The sequence below is a fragment of the Corvus cornix genome, chromosome 2 (assembly GCF_000738735.6).
Source record: "Corvus cornix cornix isolate S_Up_H32 chromosome 2, ASM73873v5, whole genome shotgun sequence".
NCBI classification, from domain to species: Eukaryota; Metazoa; Chordata; class Aves; order Passeriformes; family Corvidae; genus Corvus; species Corvus cornix.
The window spans coordinates 113903240-113928965 of NC_046333.1; the positions used below are offsets into that span (position 1 = coordinate 113903240).

Below are 25726 nucleotides of genomic sequence, written 5' to 3' on the forward strand. Positions count from 1 at the left end.
ATTCTGAATTTAATGGATAGTTATTATAGCAGATGCTACTTAAAACTTATGAAATCTTTACTTTTGAGTTGATATGCCTAATTGAAGTTAAAAACTATTGCACAGAGTGTTATAAAAGACAACAATAACCATTTTATTTGTTGAAATATTGACATTAAGAACAATAAAGGAAATCCATCAAGTACACAAAATGTTTAATCACTTAAAAAGAAAAAAAAGACAACAAAAATTTTTTAAAAAGGCTCTCTTTATACCCTATAGATAGAATTTTGAAAAACTATACTAGAGTTTTCCATGCACAGAGAAAAATGCAGAAATTTAATGACAAATTTAAAAGGCATCACTAAAAAGCAACTCAATAAATTATTTTCTGTCTGTTTCCTGAGAAAAGCCTCACAGGGTAATAACTCTCATCTATCTGGGAGGCAGAGAGCCTGTAGGCTGAAATTACCTACAAGATGATATGAACTACTGTGTTTTTTACTCCAGAAAAATGGCACTTCCATCTAAAAAGACAGTATTGAGAAATTCATAAAATATAAACTTCATCATTAGTAATCTTAATGAGTGCTGAGCTTTTTTTCTGAGCTGTAGCCAAAGTCAAATTGAATTTCCAGACAAACCATTTCTACCAAGTCAGTATTGAATGAAAAACCATGCTGCCAGGACGGCAGAGCAATATGGAGGTAATTAGCCTTCACAAAGAGGGGTCCTAATAATGCTTACTCATTGTTCTAGGAAGTGAACAATTAGATGTGTATGACCTGATATGAGTACACACGACACAGCTTTCCACATGAAAGACACTCCTCTGATGAAGAAATCCCATCCATCTTGTAGAAGACTTCAAGCAGTGAAAAGGCTGGATAGCTTTGTCCTGTCCTTGACACCAACTATTGTTTCCTTGTTTATAAAGGAAACAATATTTATATTTTATTTGTAAAGGCCAACACCTCTTGTACAAGAGGAGGGAAAATGCCACTCTTCCCTTTCTCCCTCTACACACCTCTCAGACCCTGTTACCTACTCTTTATTCAAATAAGCTGTAACAACCAGGGTCCTCAGTAGAGGTATTTATCTGCACTACACTGTGCAAGGAAGGCGTATTTTTGTAAGCTACAAAATCATGCTTACAGATACCTTACCAATAACCTGTCAACTTGTACCATCACCATAAGAAAGTGGAAGAAAAGAGTAGACTTTAAGGAAGGAAGCTTAAGAACTCTTTACTTGCCTTTAATAATCAGAGAAGCTGGAGGCCTTAGGACTTGCTAAGAAAATTCTGTTCTAGATGATTTACAGAAATACTGCAAATAAAAAAAAAAATCTCTAAGTTTGCTTCAAAACACAGTCCTGAAATTCAGCTTTCAAACTGGCAGCAGTTGTATTAGATGTCATCTCATCATCTCTTACAAAAAAAAAAAAAGGCCAAGTGTTCAATATTTGGGACCAATTGTAATCAAAAGCTTGATCCATGTTTTGAAGTTTGTGATCAATATGGAATCACTTTAGTGTGCCACAGCTTCAGTAGGCATTTGGCAACTTCACAACAGTCTTAAAAAACAAAAAAAATTAGATATGCAACTGTGAGTCCAATGGTCAGAAAAGAGGTGTTTAAAGTAAACAAATAGATGTGGTTTTTGCCTGTAAGCCAGAATTTTGTTATCACATAGTCAGAGACAACCTGGCACAGACATTCCATTTAAAACTTCAAATCATGTATATTTTTATCCTATTATGTTCTTATTTTCATGTCTCATTCTGCTTTCAATAACCAAACTCTTAGTCTTTAATCAAGCTTCTGGAAATCAATGTCTAGCAAAATGATTTTTTGTTTTAAAACAGATGCATGCAAAAATGTTAAATCTTCCTTCTGGCACTTTATTCAACAAATATTAAAGAATATCACAGCTTTCTTCATGCCTTCTCTATTTTTTCTCAGCAAAAGCAAGCTATGCTAGACTGACAAATTATAGATAGTGCCTTTATAAGTGATCTACTGTAGGAAGCATAAAAATACAATTAGGATAAATCATTTGAACACATTCCTTCATCTAAGAATGATAAGCTGCAATATCTCTCCATCTGTCCTGTTGACATCTATATCTTTCACACACTTGTATCTGAAAATTATTTCTTTCAAGATTAATCTGACTACATTACGCATTGTTTAAACACAAACCTTTAAACTTGATTCTGTGCTTCAAAGTATAAAATCAATGTTGTCCTTCAGAATTATTCAGACATTGAGAGGGGGCTTCATCTATGAGCAGATGAATCTTCCCATTAGAATTTCTGAATATTTGTTTTCCATCAAGCTGGCCTCTTAACCACCTCTCAGTTTTCTGTTGATTGCAGCATTATGCCACATTTCACAAGTAATTTATTTTATTCTGTCAATATTTACCTGTGAGACCGTTCAAGCTTTCCAGTATTTACTCAAGATCTTAACTTTTCTGGGAACAGAGACAGAATGTTTACTATCTCAAAATCTTTGAAATAGGTTACTAATCAAAATAAACATATGCTAAAAAAAATGAAAGAGTAATATTTACCTTTTCTGTCAAAATGAACACAAGACTTCTCTCACTTAAGCTTATTTCAAAGGGTTATGTGCACTTTCAGAGTTCCAAAAAGGGGTAGTGACTTAATAGTAGTAACAGGAGCCAACTGGGAAACCATGTCCTTGTTTCCAATGGAAAATATTTGTCTTATTTGTTTTCTGGAAGAGAGTAAATATTTTAAATGAAAGGCAGATTTCCCAAAGAAAAAAAAAGATAATAAAATGTGGAAGAAATGTAAAATATGTAGGAAACCAGAAAAAGTATGGATTGGCAATGACTGGTATTTAACAGTGAATTATTTGGTGGGATGAAGGACAACACTGAAAAGAAAAACATCTGCCTGAAGAGACTTCTCTATCACAGCTCCTGAAGGGTGGGAATTGGGATGGATCTGAATATTTTCATCTGTATTTTTTGCATAAGACATGCACCATGTTGATGTCAGTGATATTTGCTGATAAACCTATGCTAGGAGCACTGTCAATACAGATGAAAATGAAAATATTCCATAGGAAAAATTAAGGGGACTTGATATTTAATTACATTTTTGTTAATGTTATAAATGCCCACAAGTTTGAGGTAACTGAGAATAACCTGGATATGGCAGGCAATTTCCAACCACAAGTCAGTATTATGATCAACCTGTGAAAAAAGACAGATGTTATTCTGAGTTGCTTCCAAAGACTCAGTCATGAAGTTCAACATGTGATGTGCATTCAAATTATTACATACAATGAGATCATATAAATTCAAATTATTGAATTAATTGAAATTTAAAAATATGAGACCTATTAAAAGCCACAAAACCTCTCATAATTTGTGTGGCCAAATGATGAGAAATAAAAACTTCCAAATGTAGAGTGAGGAGCTAATATATTGAAGATACTATTTCCATACCTGTTCCCAGAAAAATTTTGGAAACACTTTTGAGGCAAAAATTCAAGTTACAGTTCAGGCCATCACTGAGCAGGATTAAGCTGAAAAAGAAAAAAGAATCACAAGCAAATCAAAGCTGGATTTTTCTGGGGGAATTTTTTATTTATTGTCTGCTGGGGGTTGTTGTTTGAAAGCAGAGACTGTAGGAAACATGAAGTGCAAGTTTTCAGTAGGCAGCTAAGAAACCACTTCCTGAGACCTGTTACTATACAGAACATTATATGTTGGAATTTTATTGTTGCCCACAGTATTGCAAAATTACATTCCCTGGAACATATTAATTTATTTGGAGTTATATGAGGAAAGAAAACTAAGGTATTGCGTGTTTTTTGAACAATGGTATATTATAGAAATTTGTTGCCTTTGGGAAACATTCTGTCAGAAATTCTTCTAATATTCAATAACATCAGGTGGGGAACAAAACCTTTGAGGCAGGAATGGGTCTGAGCTCAGAGCTACACTGTGAAAATCACAAAACTGGATTTCACTGTGTAATGGCTTCCCTGAGCCATTGTAATACAAAGTTTCCCAGATGTCATCTATTCCAACACAGGCTCTCTATTCCCACCATTTTAAAATAAGCAAAGGAAACTCATTAAAGCAATATCAATTTGATTTTAAGCATTTGATTCATCTTTTTTAGAAGAATATCATGTGGAAAAATTTGTGCAACAGATTTGAATTTGGCAATTGGCCCAATTCCAACATAAAGAAAGTCTGGACATCTAATGTCATCCCAGAATAGGTAGGATGTATCTTGGATATCAAAGAAGATATGAGACAACACTTCCTCCAGTTGTTACACGCTAATCCAGTTTGTATTCTTGGGCTCCTTTCCTTCACTACTCTCATTTCACCATAATAACTTTAAAATCTGTGACTCTCTGACAAACATTAAGCAATAGTTCAGACAAATCCTCCATTTTCACTTGTTTCTCTGTAGTGCTTGAATCCCCAAGTCTACCTCAGTCTTAAGCATAGTCCTGTGCGATTTCCGACTGTGTACTGGTGCAAAAAAAACCCCAAAAGTGTCAATGAAGTTTTAGTGGCAGACCTTAGCTTTGAAGACGTTTTTCTGAAACTACAAGTAATTCCAAATACACCTGCATACAAATTGTTTATTGATTTCTCTAATACTCCCATGCAATTTTTCAGGCAGTTGGAGTTAATGAACTTATTTCCAAGGAATCCAAACCTATATTCAACATATGAGACCCAACAAATAAGTCTTTTTCTTGCCTTTCACATTTCTTTTTTTTTATGTGTCTAGAAACAGTCTTTCCAAAATATTTTCTTTTGCCATAGTCTGATCAACAGAAACCAAGGTAGTAAGTAAAGTTTATGATTTTTCAATGAGCTGAATCCACTTCAAACTAGTTTTTCAGGTGTATGAGACTAGGAGAGATGTTCAGATCTTACCCTGTAATATCTCACTGTAACAAAGCAGCATTCAAATGTAATTTTGTCAGCTTCTGATCACCCAGATCTGGCCTAATCACAACAAATTAGAGCTCCTACTGGAGCTGGAGTTTGTTTGCTCCAGTAGGCAGTGACTCCATGGGTCATGTTCATGTCTGAAATGATGAAAACATTTGTGAGAAGAATTGTAACCAGCTGAAATAAGCTTTATAGATAATCTAAAAAAAATTATTTCATCCTAGTAATATGACAAGATGTTACACCATTCCACTTGTAAAGAAACTCTGTAATAAATGACCTGTGATTCACTAGAGAACCTGAAGTTCAGAAAACTGATTCAAATGTTATTTTGAAGTCTTGTTTGACCTATTGCATTGGATTGGAGAATGGAAACCCTGGCCTGCACCTGCTCCTTTCTTCTGAAGGCAATATTTCCTTTGCCCCTTAGTATATGTGACAATATGAAAGTTACATTAATATTAACTCTGTTGGTGTTAAACCTCAAACTTTAATTTAGGCAAGCCAGCCTGTGACTGATGACTGGTGAACCCACTTCCATACATACTCTGAATGGCGGTTTAATTGCGTTTCATTAGATTGAATACATAAATCAAAGCCCCTAGGATTGGAAAAATTTTATTGAATAACCTACTTCATGCCCAGGTATTCTGTAAGATAGGACGGATTTCAATTAGTATCTGCAATAAAGGAAAAACTGTGAGCAAACCGACAAGGATGCAAAATCAACTATAAGGATATCTTCAAAATATTTCTCCTGATATTTTCCTAGCAAATGTTTTGTATAAACAAACAAAAGAGAAAAAAATGGTTATTTAAGTTTGTGATTTTCTGGGTCTGAAGCCATCTCTACTTCTGGTCATAGTACAGACTGAATGAGAGCCTCCTTGCTTTATTTAGGTGACAGATTATTACAGTAACAAATGTGAAAACTGACCAAAAATGTCTGGAGATGGCAGAGGCTGATGGAGCGGAGCACATGCGCTTGTTTCCCTGTTTGTTACAAAGTACATTAAAAGTCAATGGAGGAGAGAAAAGGTGGAGAGCATCATCCAACGTGTTGAAACACATCACATCTCCTACAAAAAGGTTGTCTGTCTCAACATCCTTCAGCATTTCCATTTCTCACGACTATATATGTCCTTACCTGTTTCCTTATCTGTATGCAGTCAAAAAATTGACTGGTTTCTTTTATGCTGAGTCTCTTTTAAACCAGTTCTTCTGCTCACACTCCTAGGAAAAGCTCTCAAAACCTCACTTTACAAAGATTAGACAGTCTTTTGTGTATTCCAGATTTTTTGTCTGTTTCTCCATCATCTACACTCCCTCCTTTAAATGTGTGTGATTAGCCTTCAACAGTACCATTACCCTTACTTCTCTTGCAAGTAATCCTTCTCACTGGACATGGTCCTACTCTGAGGCTCAGACCCATGACTGATTGCCTGAAAAGCTGTCTTACACAACATGAAAATTAAAAGCTCACATTTTCTCCTGCACTGTGTACCTCCTCCAATGTGGGGGGAAAAAAACAGAGTGGCAAAATCAATAATGAATAGTTTTGCAATTTGTTCAGATGCAGAGAATTTCTCTCCCAGGACCAGGAACAGAACTCAAAAACCATTTTTTAATCAACATAATAAAGCTTGGCCTCATTATTCTGCCTCTATGAATTCAGTGCTTTTGGTATACTGGCATTGTTGCTGTTGGCACCTGCAGCTTAAGAGGCTGAATTATAAGACCAGCTATTTAAAAACATGAGAGGACACAGGATCTGTACTTTTTTTCCTCAATAAATTCCTATATTTTCCATTCTTCAAATGTTTTTATGCTAATTATTCCTTGGCCAAAGCATTGAAACAACTTATTTTCTCCACTCCACAGTGGTTCCCCAAACAGAAAGCTAGTCCTGCTTGTTTTCATCATTTGGCCCTCTCTGGTTTATGGAATTTCAGTCTGTAAGGAAACTGCAGTCACATAAAAGTCAAAGTTATTACTCTCTATCAAAAAAAAAAAAAAAAATTCAAAGGCAATTATGCTATTTTTGCTGTTAATGATCTTAAGTCAAGGTTTTCATCAATGCTATTATACTGTAGATACAAAATTCTTCCTATGGGCTCTCCAGTGGCTTTTTTGGAAGATAAATTTGTAAAGACTCCGGGGATAAACTTTGCCTCAAAATTACAGTCAAAACTAAATATAAGTAATTAGCAACCTTTTACTGTCTGTTAGGTCTTCACATATTCTGACTTGAGCCACAAGAGATGGCCAAGTCTATTTGTCATTATCATTTTGTCTGAGTGTGTCTGTGGTTCTCCCAGTCTCCAGATTAATGCATTGTGTTTGTCAAGTATTAGCTGTCCTCGTTGGATTTCAATGCCCTCGTCTTAGAATTCAGTTAATTAGCTCAGGGTGCAGGGGATAGGGAAACAAAAAAAGAAAAAACTAACAAATGGGGGAAAAAAAATGAAATAAAAAAACCCAACCAAAAAAACCTTGTGAGAACCTTAAGTGTTGGAATTGTAAAAAGATGAGAGGCCCGGCGACTCCAGCGGGGAGAGTTACTTGCAGACCAGCCAATATGGTTGATAAGAGCAAAACTCCGTTTATCAGCAATCCAGAGGCACTTATATAGTGTACCAGCTTGTTAACTCTTAAGTGGCTTAAAACTTATTAAAGCAAATTTCTATTTCTACATAATTGGACTTACATTGGCAAGCTTCTACAGTTATGTTATGATTAAAAGAATTCAAAGTTTATCTTCCTTCTCTCTCGGTCTTATCTACACAGCTGTACCTTCTCAAAACTCCCTTCTTGTTCCCAGCTTGGTTCTCACAGAGATTTTTCTCATGGAGAGTTTTTCTCACACACAGGCCTTCTGCTTGCAGGCTCTTGCTACAGTTCTTTTATTGATCCCATAATTCTATGAATGATCCATGTCCCTGATCCTTTAATAATTCCCAACACTTAAGAACCCTGTATTTTATAGCATCCTTTATATATAGAGAGAGAGAATATACTATATATATATAGTTCATACATATTTTCCATTTTCAGTTATGTTCCTGATTCTGTCTTCACACCGTAATTTTCCTGTAAACAAAGTATTGCCAGTAGAGTGAATATTCTCAATTGTTACTAAAAGAGTGAGTTGTATGCTTGAATAGTGTTTTGGGAGTAAGAATCAATATTTAAGGTCAGAAAGTTGTCTGGTTTTTAAATTCTGGTTTTGGTTTTATGCTGCCATACATGTAAGAGGATTTTCACTATGATTAAATTATCCCAGAGAAAAACAGGATGTGAACTGGACCACATGAATTTCAGAGCAGACAGACACAACCATGTGATACCCTACACAACTGTGACCCAGTTATTAGGTGGAGGAATGAACTTTGTGCTTGTGGAGCCCCAGAATTTTCCAGATACTGCATTTATGAAAAAGTTGGACCTTTTATTATGATCTTTTGAAAAGGGTAAGAGGACAATTTACCACCATTTACTCCTCTACTATGGAAACTATGAAAACTGGGACACACAAAAAGTTAAATATTCCTAAACATAGCATATAATTACAAAGGCACCTGAATGGAGCATGCCATTTTCTATGAAGCTTCTCAATAATTCATTATATTCTTCAAAACTTGTTGCAGAACTGTGAGGTTTCAATGCAGAAGTTGATTACCTCATTAAAGAAAAATGAGGATTTCACTAGAACTCCCCATTCAAAACCTTATATAAGGTTATATATAAGGGATAACTTTAAAAGTAAATCAAACTTCCAATTTATATCAAGTTGATCAGGGCCATGTCCAAGCAAGTTTAAGCATCCCCAGTGGATGAAGGTTGTACAATCTCTCTGGTCACCTGCTCCAGTGATTGTCCTATCTCATTGCCAAAATATTTTTTCTTGAACACATCAGGAATTTCCTTTCCTGCAAATGATGATTAAGAGACTGAAATTCCTGCATGTCCTAGTTTCAAAAATCCTTCAGGGCTCTCTGCTCTACTGCTGCTAAACCTGTGATAACAGTTGAGAAAGGTTTTAATAAAAATAGAGAGAAAAGAGGCAGAGAACTGGTTTGAGGGCACAGATGATAATTGCATGTTTCCTCATTTGCTCCCTGGTGGGACCATACACACACAATTGGGTAGCTACCAACAAGAGAGATGTGAGTAGAAATTGGCGTTTCAAATGTTGACTGTTTAACTCCAGAGAGTTTATGTTATCTATTTACCACGGGTTTTTTTGAAGTCCAGCAGACTGTGGAACCCAGAAGAAGACAAAGGTTCTGAGATGCCCCTCTAACCCCCCTAAGTTTTTAGCCTGGTGAAGTAATTCTTTGACATGTAGTGAAAGAGCTTGTTGCTGTGACACTGATTGCACAGATTAGTGTACAACCACTGATGCAGCAGCATAGATCAGTGAGACTTAGACCTTGGCTCCTGATGTCCAGCCACAGTAATCAAGTCCCAAGAAATTCAGGATATATGCCTAGCAAACATGCAAGCTAACACACATTCAAAGTTTCAGATTTTAAGTGAGTAGAAAATAAAGACATATTGTATCTACAGCCTAGATCAAAAGATCACCGGTTTTACACAGTCTCAAAGTATTTAGTGAGTTACATGTGCCTATATTAGATACACAGATAGACACAATACTGTAAGGAAATTAAAATTACATTAGTGTGCGTTGTACAGATTTATTGTACTTTAATTTTAACTAAATTTGAAAAGAAATTAAATAGAAATAATGAGAAACTTATTCCAACATTTGTCCCATTAGATACCTCGTAATTCTTATTCTGTGATTTTAATATTGACATATAATGAACAAATGTTACTTCCCAATGTGGTTATCTAATACCACTACACCCTCAACAATGCCCCTAAAGTAATTGAGGCTCGTGAAAATTATGTATCTAGTTCTATTTCTTGTGTCGGAATAAGAAACACTCCAGAACTTTCAAAATACTGAGTAAAGCATGCTACATTATTCACAAATATTTCTTTCAAGCCACCAGCTCAATTTATGCCAATTTATATCATACAGCCATTTCAAAACTGTGCAAGTCTCCCCCCAGTGACACTCCAGTCCCAGAAGGGAGAAAGGCTTGAAGAGCAAACATTTAAAGCCGAGCTGAGTTTATGCTTCACAGGAGCACAGGGCTTAGAAAACAGTATGAAACTCTGGCAACAGATCTGTTTGCCTATGAAAACATGACTGAATCTTTTGAATTACTGAAGAATAACAACATGGTAAATCACTGCCTGTAGGCAGTACTTTATTGACCTGTGGAGCAGGAGATGGTGTGACTGTGCTGTTCAGCCTTAGAGTGGGCTGTGACAGATGGGGGCTGTGGAGAAATTAAACCAAATGATGGTTTGGTGCCTGAGCTCTGAGTGCTGAGATGAGCACATCAGAGTAACTTTCACATTAGCTGAGGAGAGTGCAATAGATCTCAGCATTGCACCCAGTGATGCTTTTCACCTTTTAAATTTTATCCCATGAACTACTTTGGCTTCTAATGAGAATTTCTTTTTTCCTCAAACAACATAGTACAATCTGTTCCTGCAAGTCATATTGAAAAATCTGTTCATAGGAATTGTTCCACAGCAAAAGCAGAATGTTCATGAAAGCCCCAGCCACAGTGAGGTGTTCTGTTTCACAGGAAGTCCCATTAAATTTCATTTTTGATACAAAGAAAAAGTGTAAATATAAAGATTTATAGCTGGGCAATAAAGAGAATAGAAAGACACATAAATGTAGCAATAGACAAATATGTATCTGACTAAATTATGGTGTTATATTCTTGCCACACTAAAAATATTGCAAGTATTTTATGCTGAAAACTCAGGTGATCCTTTGAGAAAAGTAATGCTAACATTCAGAGGAACTCCTGCTTTGGTGATGGATACTCACTGAGAATTCAGAACATCCAGGAAGATGTCAATGAACTATTCCAGCTTAAAAACAGCAGCACTGGTTTATTGACTGGTTCTGTGTAAGAGGCCTCCCAACAACCAGGTTGGCTGCAAGTCCTACCAAAACAGCCAGACTTACTGACTCTGACTGGAGTTTCCAGGATTTAATATAATTGCTTGTAGAAAATCCAGACTGCCAGTCTTTTCCAGACCCATACGAGTACCTGGGTACTACTTTCACCTAGCTACAGATATGATGCTCCTCAGAAAAAAACACTCAGGCAACTAATCTGTTGAAGTTGAAGGAAGAATTCTGCATCTTCCTGCTAGAAAACACCTGCTACTGGTCACCTCACAGGACTCAGAGTAATCCCTCAGTGTCAAGTTTAGCTTCATAATTAAAGAAAGAAACCTATTTCCGTGATTCTAAAGCTCCGGTATTTAGTATGATAAACTAATATTCTTTTCTGGCAAGTGTTCTTCATTTTTAATCATATAACAAAACAGTAGTTTGTTTCAACAATAGGAAGGCTAGATATGACAAGCTGTTGTTCTAAAAATGAGTCACTGTCCTATTATTCTGGTTCTGAGGCCTGAGGACAAAAATATGCCATTCATTCTCTATAGATATCCCAATACTCTTCCCAGAAGTATCAAACCAGGTAAGACTTCTTTTCTTTGTCAAAATACCTTGGGAAGATGTCTTCTAGTGACTTTTTTATGACCTACTTTTTTTTTTCCCTCTGAGGCCATGAAGAGGAAGAATGAGCACACTGTTTAAAGTGTTGGCCAAGCAGTCTAGAGTGGGCTCCAGCATCACTTGAATGCCTACACATTGCACCAGTGTGCAGGTAAAGGTGTGGAAGAAAAATTTCCTCCAACAACCCCACTCTAGGTGCTGCTGTTGGACTCTGGACATTTTGCATATCTGGAAAAGAGCAAACCAAACTGAAATGATGACACCTTGAATGATGGGTTCTTGGTTTCAGTTCTATAACAGTATAATAGCCTGAAAGGAAAAAGCCTTCATTTTTAACCATAGAGTGGTTTGTGTATTTGACTTTCAAACTCTTTTTTATTTACCAGGTTTCCATTTTAACTATTTTCTATCCACAGTTGATTGCTGAGCAATTGTTCTCTGGGGCATACGGATAAGAAGGGTTTGGTTTCCCATACAGCTCCATAGTGGTGTTGATAACTTGCAGCCTGTGGAACAGCTATGGGCACTACAAAGAACATTCAAACAAAGCTTTGCTTTCCTTGCTTTTCAACTTGCTCTGAGTAAAATCCAACTATAAGTAATGCCAGAAAACACAACTGTGGCAAATGCTATTTTGGAAAATAATTTGTAATGCTACTAGAGAATATCACTGTGAGAGAAAAACATTGAAAGTCTGAAGAACTGTCATCACCCAGCTGCCTATTCGGGCATCTCCAGCATCACAACTTCTCCATGAAATGCTATTTGAGAGCTATTGTAAAGAAATTGAGAATATCTGCAAAATACTTCACTGTAGAGCATATGAAAAGTTTCAGAGGACCATTCATTTGCTGCACAGATAGAATGAGCAAGGAAGCAAATTACTTTTAATCAAAACCACACTAAAATATCCTATAACAAAAGACTAGGGAAAAAAAGGTAATCTAAGTGCAGACAGAGAGATCCTACACTAAAAGACTGATGTCTGTATTTTACCAATCTTTACCTTTTTATCTTCGTTTTGGAGATAGAAAATCATTCATTTGATTTGAAAAGTGATTTAAAAGGGCTCTAGTTATCAAGTTACAGCTTGCTAGAAACATATGTAGCTGGGTGGTGATAAATTTGTCAGGTTCAAATAGCCCTGTTTATCTAGACACAGACATTGAATTCAGAGTTGCAAGCCAGACAGTGCAGATTTAACAACCTTTGCTTGGCAGCAATCTACTCTTTGTACTCAGGAGGCTGATTAAATTGGAGTGGTCAGCCTGCAAGACTAATAAGACTCAAAAACACAGTCCTGTGTCTAGGCTTCATCAAGGGCAACAGTATTTGTTCCTCACTTTTGCATTTTTATTTTACAGAAAAGCTTGTTTAAATTCTGGATTAATAAATTAATAAATAAAAGGACATTTCAATTGCTATTGAAAACTGCTCTATTTCACTGCAACATCATCTGTAATTATGGAAGAATAAAATAACAAAAAGTATAGCCATATCTTTATTTTCTCAACATCCACTGATGTAAAAGTGACAATTTCTCATTAACTAGTATCAATACTGATCTCTATTTTTGTAAGAATAATAATAAAATGACCTATTCTAAATTCCCCTTTTTAGAATACTTCAAAATTGCAGCATGAAATACTTTCTTCTACTCAAATTCTAAGCTATTTTTGGTTGTATAATAATGAGTGAGAAAATGTAAAAGGCAGAAGTTTCGCTTCCCTTGAAAATACATAAACTTCACAACCACCACCATCCTTTTTAGATATTCATGCTATGAACCCATAGTTGAACATTAATCTATGATTAATGAAAAAAATATTAATAGGGTTATATAATTCTGAAGAACACCTCGTTTCTGTTGCTTTGCTGAAGAGATGTTTATTTGCATAACTGGATATTTAGGAACAAGGAGTGTAAGTGCAGCTGGTCTGGGTCTGCTCGGAGGCCCATTCAGCCTGGTAACGTGTCTTCAGCATGGCCATAGTTACAGTAAAGAAATGACATCCTGTGGTTCTCACACAACAAAAACCAAAGGTTTAAAATAATCTTTGCATGAATATAATTCCAATAGGACCACAAAATTAATGTGGACTTGAAAGGATGATTCAGCACTGTCATCTTCAGAATTTGCAACCACTCTGCAGCTAAAAGGAGGAAACTGCAGATATTAATGTGAGTATTCCTTAATCCCGTGCAGATTGTGAAATTCAGTCTTGACAGATTTCTTAATTTTTAGCTTTTAATTTCTTAATTTAAAACAAGCCAAAAAAAGAACAAATAAAGATATCGGTAACTTACCTCTCCCTATAAAATACTTCGCAATTTCTTGTTTGCATTTAGAATGAAAATATGTTATCAATAACATGATTCCATTGAAGATGTTGGTTTGCCAGAAATGAGTTTAGCTAATACTTTTAACAAGTCATTTATGGTATTAATTAAGTAATTTAAGTATTTTAAAAACCTGGTTTTAATATATTGCAGTTTATCTTTGTCTCATGAAAAAGTTAGCTATTAGGCAAAACAATTATTTTACTTTCTTTGAAGGGAAAACTGAGAACAAAAGATGGTAAATTGCTGATCATCACGGATACATGCTCCCTTGACAATACTTTTATGGTACTCCCTTTGAGGAAAAAGTGTAAATTTTCTGATAAGATGCTTTTCTTTGGTGGAAAAGAAGGCAAAATTTTAACATCTCCCTAAGCCTCAAGAAACCAAGAATAAATTATTTTTCACAACATGGTGAGTGGAAAAACTCTGAGATGTATGGGGCGGGTGGGTAGGATTTCAAGATTTTTCAATCATTTGACTTTTTTTTTAGATTAAAAATTCCAGTGGTATGCAATTACCATACTAACAGAGCTAAGTATTGCTGCTTTTGGGTAAGGTCAATCTAGATGTTCTAGAAACAGAAACACTCCCTATGAAGAGTTCTAGATTTTCCTAGACTATAATATTTTATATTTTAAAAGGTGATTTTATGTTAAAATAATTGGACATGAGAGAAGGCAAATTTTCCAGCAGGAAAAGAAAATTCCAAAGACAAAAAAGTAAGCAGAGCCATGTCCCATCCAACAGCAAGTAGTTATGGACTACTTTGCTTCTTGCTAAAGAATAATGTTGGTTTTAGCACATGACAGTTTCCTTTGCAATCTTTTCAGGACAAGAGGATTATTTATTTCTAGTGTAAATCATCCAACTGAAAAAGTAGAACCTGTTAGTGATGAGCAAACAGCACTGTGTTTGGGCATGATTAATGCCATGAATCCCTCCTTATTTTATTCATAAAAGGGAAAAAAAATAGATGTATGAAAGACAAGAGAAGGTACAACACACTCTAAAGTGAATTTTTAAATGTAGGTCTCGTGCTGCCTTGAGCCAAGGATGAGTTCTGCAATGTGTTTTTACACACACTGACTTAGCTAATTCCAGGACTTTTGCTGTTTCCAATCCTGGAAATACGAATCCCAGCATGCATGGCATGGGTAACTGTGACATTCAAATGGATTTACACAGGCCACCTTATCTGCTTTACCAGCTGTGTATGGTCTTTTACATCACAGTGCATTCGAAGGCAAGCAAACTTCACTTCCATCATAATTGGTGTAGAAAAGAAAGTGTACATGGGGAGCATCTGTGCAAGGTGAATAAGACATGAATGGGGCCAAGTCTGAAATAGTCCCAGAATGTGGCTCTCTGATATTCTGTATCTAAGGCTAATCCTCCTCAAGACTCACTGAAACCCTTAAAGTTTCCATTATTGTTTATTTCACTCTGTGGAAGACTAACATGAAGGAGCATTATCAAAAGTATTAATTAATAAATCAGAGTGGAAGACAATAAAAACCACAGAGAAAATCAAATTGCAGAATATTAAAAAGAGCTTGGCAATGTGGTAAACAAATGTCACTATCAATCACTTTACATGAGGGACATTGCATCTGACTGTTCTCACCCTGGATTAATGGTGTACTAGGAGGCAACTGTGGAAGCACTCCATCAGTCCACATGCAAGGTGATAAGGATGGACAATGACAGAGTGCACACAGTCACTGCACTGGGGGACAATGGATTAAAAAAAAGCTGGTTGAAGAATGGATCCCACTGATTTCCTTTTGCCTCAATCCAAGTAGGGTACACTGAGATTCAGTGGGCATGTGAAGCTCAGTGAAGTTCACTGGAGATTTTTACAGGTGTATAGAATGTCTGTCCCCATAATAAAGTTCTTGAGTTTTGTTTGTTAAGGCTTTGTGTTGTTTTGAATGGTGCAAAAAAGAATGTTTTGAAAGATTATTTACTTCTTTGTGGTTTCAAAATATGAAACAAATTCCTAAACAAGGTATTTTTAAAATAGTTTCTCCTTTGAAGATGTCAAGGTTTTTTGGTTTGATTTGGTTAAGAAATGAAAATCAATACCTTCAGAACTAGTAAGAAATGTCTAATTAGTTAACAGAAAGGCTAGCTTCAGAAGAGATGTAGCTTTGCTAGTGAAGCTAAGGGGGTCTAATGTCTTCCTTCACAGTTTTACTGACAGGAGCCAGCATGGTACAATGCATGCTACTTTCCTGATGTAGAAATGTTTGCACAACTGCACAGTTCTTCCCATATTTCCTGAAATCTCAGGGATTTTCTAGTCCAAATTAGATGTGCTCACCACCTAGTGCAGTTAGGGTTGTCATTACTATTATTAACCTTAGGAACGGGTATTGTTCAAGAGAAACAAGAACTGCATCCTGGGGCTTTTCAGCACTGCAGTCCATTGCCCTGTCCCCGGGCGTGAAATGGTACTGATGGAAGTGGGGCTTCACAGAAAGTAGCTAATTCCTACTTGGCTCAGGACTTTTTTCCCCCTAAGTACTAAAATCTATGACTTGCAGAATGCAGAAATTGGCATGCAAGCAAAACTGATTTGGGATAAGCAGTGTGTAATCATTTCATCTGCAGAAGGAAAGTTAACTGTTATCTGGAATTAGTGCAATATCTGAAACCGACAGTCAATGTGCAGATCCACAGTTTAGTATTTCTACCTCTAGAACACACTAAGCCAGAGAAATCACACCTTAACAGTTCTGTCTCAAAAGATATCTTACTGTATTATAAACAAAGATCAATATATATTTGTGGATTTATTTCTTAGGCACTGTCTTGCTGCATTTCACAGCATTATTTAACCAAAAGCATAAAACTAGAGACTGTCTAGCTTTAACCACCATTCAATAATCATACAAGTATTAAAGGCTACATCCTTACTCCCCTTCCCTGAGGATTGTATAAGTCTGTTCTGGTATTTGTTCCCAAAGATTGGCAAGCACAAGGATGGGTTCTTGGGAAAAGTAAGAATGGATTTAGGGTAAGCTTTTTAAACAGCTTTGAACAACTGCAGTCTATAAGGACTGAGACTCAAAAGGCACAATATTATGCCTTCACATATCTTCACATTTTATGTAAAGATGTACTGGCCGGTGCTTGTCAATATTTTTTCAGCTGTTTATGGATTTATTTTTATCAGATAATAATAATAATAATAATAATAATAATTTATTATCAAGAAGTCCTCTGGAAGAGTCTATGTTGGCCTTAAAGTCACTACCAGCCTATGTTGGAAACGCTGGTTTGGTTGATAGATTAAACAAATCATGAATTTTCCTAGTTGCTGAAGTGCAGGGTAAATACTTTTACCTGATCATCTGTGCCTCATTGAAGTCACAGACATTAGTAATTTTTTTCATTAAGCTAAATTTAAGCATGATTTTTTTTCTCCCTACCTTCACACACTCCAAAGGAGCTAAAATTTAAGATGCCACGGACACACTCAAGCAACAAAAATGATTATTCACTGGTATTCTCATTCTGCAGCTGGCAAATGTGAACATATGAAATGTGTAGTTGCTGATAATGGTACTAATGGAACAGATGTCTCTTCATATTGAATCTGGCAAAAAGTAAAAAAAATGCTGGATTTTTTCATCTGCTTCTGTGTGATACATTTGATGCCCCAGTGGACATGTTAAGTAGCAACACTTTTTGAAGATTCCTTGAGAATTGGCATCCTGACCACGGGAAAAATACATGATCTTGGAATGAAGAAAACTCTTGGCATTTACCACCTTAGCTTAATTTTCCCCTGCTAAGACGTAATTTATTCTAAGAATAAATCCCCAGCTTCAGCTAAACTGAACATATTCCCCATTTTCCCTCTGTGCCTTCACCCAAGTCTCCTGCCATCTTCCTTCACTTCCTCAAGTTCACAGGATACCATTTGATGAGCAGCTCTGTGGGACAGGCCCCTGGTTATCAGCACCTGTGCAAAGCCACGAGTCTTGCCTGCCCCAGTGAATTGGGTAGACCACACCCTGCAGTGCCAGAGCACTGATGCTGCGCTGGGCACCAGCCAAGCCAACGTAGCAGCCCTTGTGGGCAGTGTACTCCATGTCTCCAAAGCTACATGGCAACAAAGGGCTTCTTTATGAATTTTCATATCAAATTCCATCAGAACTGAGAGCTGAGCATTCCTGTGGAACTCTGGCTCACTGGAAACATGGCTAAAAAGTGGCAGAAATAAGGTAATGATTTTTTAAATATATGTAAATATATCCTTTCCCCTCTGGTGAGACAAATCTGAGAGGTCTGTAAGGTTCTTTTATGCTCCTGGTGAAGTTCCAAAGACTGTAAGTATGTCTTACTGGTTAGAATTAGCAGCCAGAGAAAATTAAGAGTTTCTTATGGCAATGTTGTGGGCATCGAGTAGGGAATATCATCTTTAGGATTACTTGGAGGGGGCTGAAGCAAAGTTTTAGAAATCATGAAAAACTTGAGACTTGGTAACACGGAACACGTGAAAATACATGAAAAAAAGAAAGTGCTAAAATGAGAACCAGAAAGGAAGATAAGCAGATTTCAAGGACTGTCAGAGTGAAGGTAGCTTTTCCAAGGAGCCTCAGACTCACAGAGAAACCTGACTTACTGTTCTCACTGACTTTTGATCTAAGTTTCATGCAGCAGGTTAAGAAGGTGAGACCAAGAACAGCCATGGACATGTTGGAGAGAAAGATCTGGAGCAAATACTCCCGCCTGCTCAGTCATGTTCCTCCCTGACCTATATCCCCACTTCCCACTCTGAGACACTCTGGCACCTCTTCTGCCTTCAACTTGCTTCATTTGCAACCAAAAAAAAAGGTGCGAACAGATTCTTTTGGCATGAGAAAGCTTTCAGACCACCTCCTCCACAATCCCAACTGTGATCAGCCTGGGTCTTCAGAGTTCAAGCTGCTCCCATTACCTACTCCCTATACAATTTTCAAGCTGTTTTTAAGCTGTTCACATAAGCACTCTCAAGTAACCTCAAAAAAACTTCTGCTATTGCAGTTGACTAAACAAGGCACCATTGATGTGCTCTAGAGTATTATAGTTATCATACTGTTCACTATAGAAAAAGGAAAGAAAAGTTCATGTTACCTACTTTACAATGCTAAAATATGATGTGGACATATTCCAGGCATATAAGAATCCCACTTCCTGTGACTGAAATAAATGACAGATCAGAATTTGCAAGGAACAAGTTCGGCTGGCAAAGAGACAGAACTGTCAGATTTCTCACTTGGGTTCATTGCTGACAGACATGGACTCCAGGCCTATGGCTCCACACACATGGACACATGTAAGCTAAACAGCACCCAGAAAAACAGTAATCTCACCAAAATTAATTATTCCTTTTAGAAAGGGAAATAGTTCCACCAACAACATTATTTTTTCAATCTGAAGTTTCCCTGATGTGATGCATCATTATGAACTTTCCCTGATGTTTTGTCCACTTGGGCCAGCCACTTTTCCAAAGCAATTCCCTGGCACTGCTCAGAAGAGGCCAAGGACCATTCTTAGTGGGCAGCACTCCTCAAGCCAATGATTTGGAGACAGGATTTAGCACTAAGGATACTCACTGTTCACTCCTACAGGCCTCAGTGTCTGAAAAGTAATAAATAACTCCAGATAACAGTTCATTTTCCTCATGCAGACACAAAAATTACACATTGCAAGTCCCACATTAGGTTTGCTTGCATGCCAATTACTGCATTCTGCAATTTAAAGTTTTATATTTTAGTACTTAGGGAAAAAAAGAAAGGGAGTATTCAAAACCTGAGTATTCAATATGAGGCAGAAATAGCTGGATGCTGGGTTCTACTGCAAATCAGAATAGTTAATGATGTACCCATTTTTCACAGTCTTGGCCACAAGCCTGACTTTTTTGCCTCTTTATACTGGCTGGCAACATTATGGGTCCTAAGGACAGATTTAAATCAATTCTGTGCTTGCTAGCCCTGAGATATTCTTTCCAGAAGAATTCCTGGCTGCCTGGCGCTATCCAGATTGAGTTGAGGATGTCATGAATTTCTCATTTTTTTACTAAGAGAGGAAAAAGCCAACTATTTTGGGAAGCTCCATCTGTGTTAGTGCTACCATGATTAGAGATGGAAGTGCTTGAACTGTCTCATTCCTTGTCCTGTAAAAAGAGTTATCAGCAGAAAGGGCAGCACACAGGTTGAACATACTCCTGTTTCTGTATCAAGAGGTTGACTGAGGCAGATCCTCCTGTTTGAGCTGTCTCTGAGAAATGCTAATGGTCCAAATCTACTCCTCTGGCTCTCTACAATATACTAGTTTTCACAATTAACTGCAACCCTCCCCACTCTACCTTGAAAATTTTTAACTTTTATTTAGACATTAAAACAGGCAGCACAAGAAGAAACACAACTTAAAATTGATCACAGAATTATAGAATGGTTTATATTGGAAGGGACCTTAAAGATCATCTAGTTCCAACCCCCTTGTTATGGGCAGGGACACCTTCCATGTTGCTCAAATGATAGGACGGGGGCGGGGATAGAAGTATTCCTAGGCTAGGGCAGTCCAGCTGGCAATTTAGGTATATTAGTCCATCAGCAAGCATATTGCTCTGTGTTTACACATGGTGGGAAGAACAGCAGGTTGGAATAATGTATCCCATAGAAACCACAGTTTACCTAAAACCACCGTCGTGCACACAAGGCTGCGTTGGCCTAGCCCCCAGCAGCTGAGAATGCCAGTGTTCCTGTGATTATATGGCAAACTGAAGAACAATAGTCTGTGTCTAGGCTTGGCATAGACCTAGAACTGTTCAAAGAAGTGAAAATTGATGTGGGCCTAGTTACCAAGCGGCCTCAGGCGACAAATACATGAGTCACTTACCAGAGCAATTAAACTTGTGACTGCCAGGCTGAAGCCACAGACAGACAACAGAATTGCAGTCAAGAAGTAATGAAAAGTTTTCAGCCAAGGGCACTCGTCACAAAATAGGTAACAGTATTTCAAAACTTCAGAGTCTTGGAAACGTAAGTAATCAACAGTGCATGCACAAGCAAAGCATGAAACAACAAGTATGGTGCTTGCTATTTGCATGGCACAAAGTTTAATGGTAACATGAAGAGTTTAGAAGAAATTATTTTAGTTTTCTGAGTGAAGTGCTAGAAAGTCCTTGCATTTCAGCTCACATACAGAAATCATTCATTAGCTATAGGGGTTTCCAGCCACTGGGAGCTGACAGAAGGGGGTTTTACCCCTCGTGTGCCGACACAAAGAAGCCCAGAGGTCAACGCTGAAACCCCTCTGGAAGGCGGCACTCAGTGCCCAGCATACGATGAAAACGGGGCAGAGCTCCTCACCCAAAGGGGCTGGATCTCCCTGTTGCTGTCAGGCAGGCACACAGGTGAAGGCAAAGAAGAAAGAGAGGGGACTCTCTGTATGTGCTCCACGCAGGTTTACTCCAGTGAAACGACAGGGACGAAGAGGCCAACTGGTGGGCGGGTCCAGGGATCTTATACTGGGTACAGAATAGGCGGGGAAAGGGATCTCAGCCAATGGGATAGAGACAAGCAGGTGACAGCAAGGGAACCAATGGGGACAACACATAGGAGGGACTCAGGGAAGGATCCAATGGGGCGTCGAGGAACAAGGAACTTTCTAGAACTAATACATATTAAAAAAGGAACATGAATATACATAACTTCATACATAAAACAGGAAGACAAAATACTAACCAATGAGGGGAAAATATGCAAAAGACAAAACAAGGGACTCATGGGTTCTCACCATGACTGAAAGTTACGTGCTAAACTTGGGTTGCTAACACCACAGCTGGTTGCTTGTGTTTTCCTGAGGAGACAGTGGTTGAAATCACCTGTACCCCCGCAATTAACCAGCATCTAAGCAGTAATCTAGGCAGGAAATGGAGACTATCTGTAAGTTCCTCTGTATATATAAAGGCACTATGATTTCCTTCCTTCTTTGTTTTCCTGTTTTATGTTTGTCTAAGATGTAGATGCTGCTTCTTCATTTCACTGTTTAAATGATTTCTTAATAGGATGTCTTTTACAAAGTTGACCTTCTGTCTTTCCCATCCCACAAAAATCAGACTGTATGTGATAACTTCTTTTCATAGGCCTCTTTTCTTCTAGTTTTTTTCCAGTCCTCTCTGCCTATGAATTGGTTTTTTTGGGAGGTTTCTTGTTTGTTTGTTTGGGGGGGTTGGTGTTTTTTTTAAATTTTATTTTACTTTGGGGGGTAGTTCAAAAAAGAAATCTCTGGATTGCTTTTAAGCATCTCTGAGGTTGGTTTTCTCGCTAAAAGCCTACAAGAGTTTTTGTCTTCTTCTCCTACATTGTATTGCCAAAGCATTGCCTTAGAGGTACATAGACTTGTTCTTCATGCTTTGTGATGCTTTGAATAGCATGGGCGTTCTGATAATGTTCCTGATTCTGGGAAGGCTTTTTGTAGCCTGAAAGTGGTGATAAACACATCATGGCTAAGGCAGATGAAAGCTAAGCATCAGCCCCAAGACCAGAGTTGGCTTTGCCCCAGCAGAGATGACTGTCTTTGCCTCTGGAAAGGGAGTAAAACAACTCACGAAGTGCCAGATGTCGGTGGTTCACAGACTAAAAAAAGCTTGGAAGTATTTTATTTGAACACTTAACTAAAGGGAAAGCAATGGGAGAGCAGTGGGGTAGAAAAGGTTTGAAGGAAAACTCAACTCTCTGAGACTGATAACTTTGGCTCGATAAATGTTGTAAAGAAAAAACCCACACCATGTAGTTTCATCATTATATCCAATAATCAGTATTTGCTGCTCTGCCCAGCTCTCTGATTTTTATTTCAACAAGCTTTTCTGCAGTAGGAAGCTTTTATTCGCCTTCAGCCCCAAGCAGTCCCACTGATGTTTTTTTTCACACTTAAATATCTTTATTATGTGTATATTTAAAAGATATTATTAATTATTTGCACTATTTCTTAAACAAATGTCTGCAATAACAAAATTGTTCTCCTGCAAAATTACTTATTGAGATATGAAGTACTGGTGTCTTCCTGCTCCTGTGTCGTGTTTAATGCAGCCAGCCAATGGTTAAGAGCAAAGGCTCACCAACAGCTAGTCTTAGTGTGAAGTTGGACACCACAGCTGCCAAAGGTCTAATTTAGGTGTTTTCTTTGAAGATGATGTAGCTCAGTGGTGGGAACTTGTGGGAAACTTCGCTTACTTAAAAACCAAATGATAAAGCAGCAGCCATGGCTGCAGAGCAGACAGGGATGAAAGAGAGAAGCTCGCAGACCCTCCTGGCTGGCTTTCCTGCTGCAGGCAGCATCATCACACTGTGGACCTTGAGATAATGCACCACTTCTTGAGACTGTATGGACATCGATGCAATCTTCCCTATATAAAGTGGAACACACTATTTAGACACTTAGGGATAGTTTCTAGATAGTTTGAAAGAGGGGCTTTCCTCATAGACAGCTGTGTACTTGTCCCACAGGAAACTGAGGTTTAAATGTCATGCTTGGAACAGCAAAAAAACACAGAGAGAGGGTGTAAGCTGGCACCTACTGGACTGCCTGGGGAGTCATCAAGAAAACAGACATTAAATGCAGCAAGTACGGAAACATGGGCCTTACACAGGTGATAAACCTAAGATCAGAACTGTTTCCAAAATACATGGACAAGTTCAATAATAGCAGCCACATTAGTACTTTGCTCAATAACATGTTGTGGTTTAGGAATGGTATTTCCCAGTTTAGTACTCCTACTAAAAAGAAAACCACTCCCCTCCCCACTCTGGCTCAATATTTGCATTTGACACACTTGTCATATATCCTTTTGATATATCAAAATTCTATTTATCCTTTCCAACAAGATTTACATATCTATATATGGATTTTTTTTTCCCAATCCAGTCCAAAAATACTTTGTTCCTTATTTGAGAAAATTTTTTATAATTGTATAAGTAAAATGAAATTCAAAATATTGTGAAGGTTACATTGAATGTATTCTTTGATGCCTTGTCTTTGAAAGGGTGTTCTTGAACCTGAGGTTTCTCCCACATGTTTTCTTACTCCTTTTTATGACTTATTAACTTAGAACAATCTTTGTAGTAGTAACACCCATATATAAAAGGATGTCCCATTCTCTATGTTTCATCAGCATTCCAAGGTTAACAGATGGAGATTTTATTACCTCTTACCCTCAGTTTTACAGATTGCTTTTTAAAAGATTAATCCAAAACACACCACACTGGTTTCATTAATACGATGTACTGACTTTGTTGGTCCTTGTGCCTTATTATACACTCAGTTAATATAGACATACTTGGAATAAAAGCCAATATAAAAATCAAGAAGATGTATGTGAAACTCTAGACTGAAGACACCAGCTATGGATAATATCAGACAAATCAAAGTGCATGCTGTGGAAATTTAAACAGCATGTTAAGAAAGAAGATCTGGTATGCTATCAATTATGGAGCTGCACTTCAGCAATTGCTGATCAATCTTTAACAAGTTTATGACCTTTCTGGAGTAGTTTTACCAAATAGCTGCCACATTTCAGCAGCAAAATTCTTCTTAGGAGAATTACAAAGGTTATGTGACAGTTACACACTAATTCAGTCCTATAATCTGAGAGCTTTAATAGCGAGCTAAGAAACCCAGCTGCACATGAGAAACAGTTTAAGAGTGCGAGTTTGCATGCACTGACAAGTCTGGCAGAAGGAAAAAGCAAATTCATTTGACTGTGTTTCCATCAGGTAGGAGGAGTGGTGATGCATCATGATAGACTTGGTATATAAGAAGAAACCTCATAGTGCCCAACAGTGTTCTTTAAATGCCGGAGAGCCTGCCCAGGGAGCCTTGATTGTGTGCTGAAAACAGTAAGAGGATTGGCTGTGATGTCTCACTGCGGCAAAGCTAAAAATTCGAACAAGTTTTTTGGAGCTTGTACAGAGGATCTTAAATATCTTACAGTTTCGTTGGGTTTTTATTAAAGATCTGCCTTGGAGAACAGTAATTCCATAAGTTAGTGACCTTAATAGCAAAGATAAAAAGCAGAATTTCTATTTCATCATTTGTAGGCTGAAGAGCACTCAAGTCTTCCAGAAGTTTTGATCAAGTTTGGACAGCTGCATTTTGTATTGCAGTTACTTCTGTTCTGTTGCTAATTTTTTGTCTTGCAAGTGGATTCCTTTTCCCTGATAATTTAAATGTCCTTCCAATTCTCATGTTAGAATAGCAAAGTCAATGAGGAATTTATGGAACTGATTCCCACTACATCAAGCACAGAGTCTAATATAAGCCCATCAATAAGTTTGTAAGAACCTATTGAAATGAATGGATTTAAAAGAATTGCTAAGTTCATCTGACTTAGGCAGGACATTCTCTTTCACAAATAGATAACAAAGACAAAGACATGTGAGGAATACATTGAAGTTTAGTGAATTTTTTATTACAAAAAACCCCAAACCCCAAAGGCAACAAAAACATGCACATAGGGGTTTTTGTTGGATTTTTATTTTATTATTATTCAGCTACTGCTTTTGCTTCTCTTCAATTACCCTTGTTATGCTTCACTCATATTGTACTGATTAACTACATATACGCACACAGATATATATATACACACACACACTTGGGTTTAGAACAAGCTGTTTAGTTTTCTTTTGTTTTAAAAAACTCACTGCTACCAATCACATTTTAAAAGAGCTCAGAATTTATTTCTAAGGCCTGCATGGTTCAGCTGCTCACCACCTGCGTGCCCTTCCAGCACACTGAGGTCTAACACTTATTCACACTGATGCAGTGCCAG

The 25726-nt window shown here is 37.3% G+C and overlaps 1 long non-coding RNA gene across 3 annotated transcripts in view; it reads right to left on the bottom strand.

Moving 5' to 3' along the window:
- Positions 1 to 1233: 1233 nt before the first annotated feature.
- The window catches only part of LOC104690393, a 28363-nt gene continuing 3870 nt past the window's right edge, over positions 1234 to 25726 (bottom strand). The window contains exons 2-6 of one of the 3 annotated variants that reach the window (XR_005601569.1): positions 4920 to 5074; positions 3462 to 3541; positions 3159 to 3206; positions 2556 to 2722; positions 1234 to 1307 (exon numbers count right to left, since the gene is read on the bottom strand). This is a non-coding gene — a long non-coding RNA (uncharacterized LOC104690393). The remainder of the gene's footprint in view (positions 1308 to 2555; positions 2723 to 3158; positions 3207 to 3461; positions 3542 to 4919; positions 5075 to 25726) is intronic. The other 2 variants (XR_002045780.2, XR_002045782.2) reach the window with 2 other exon arrangements.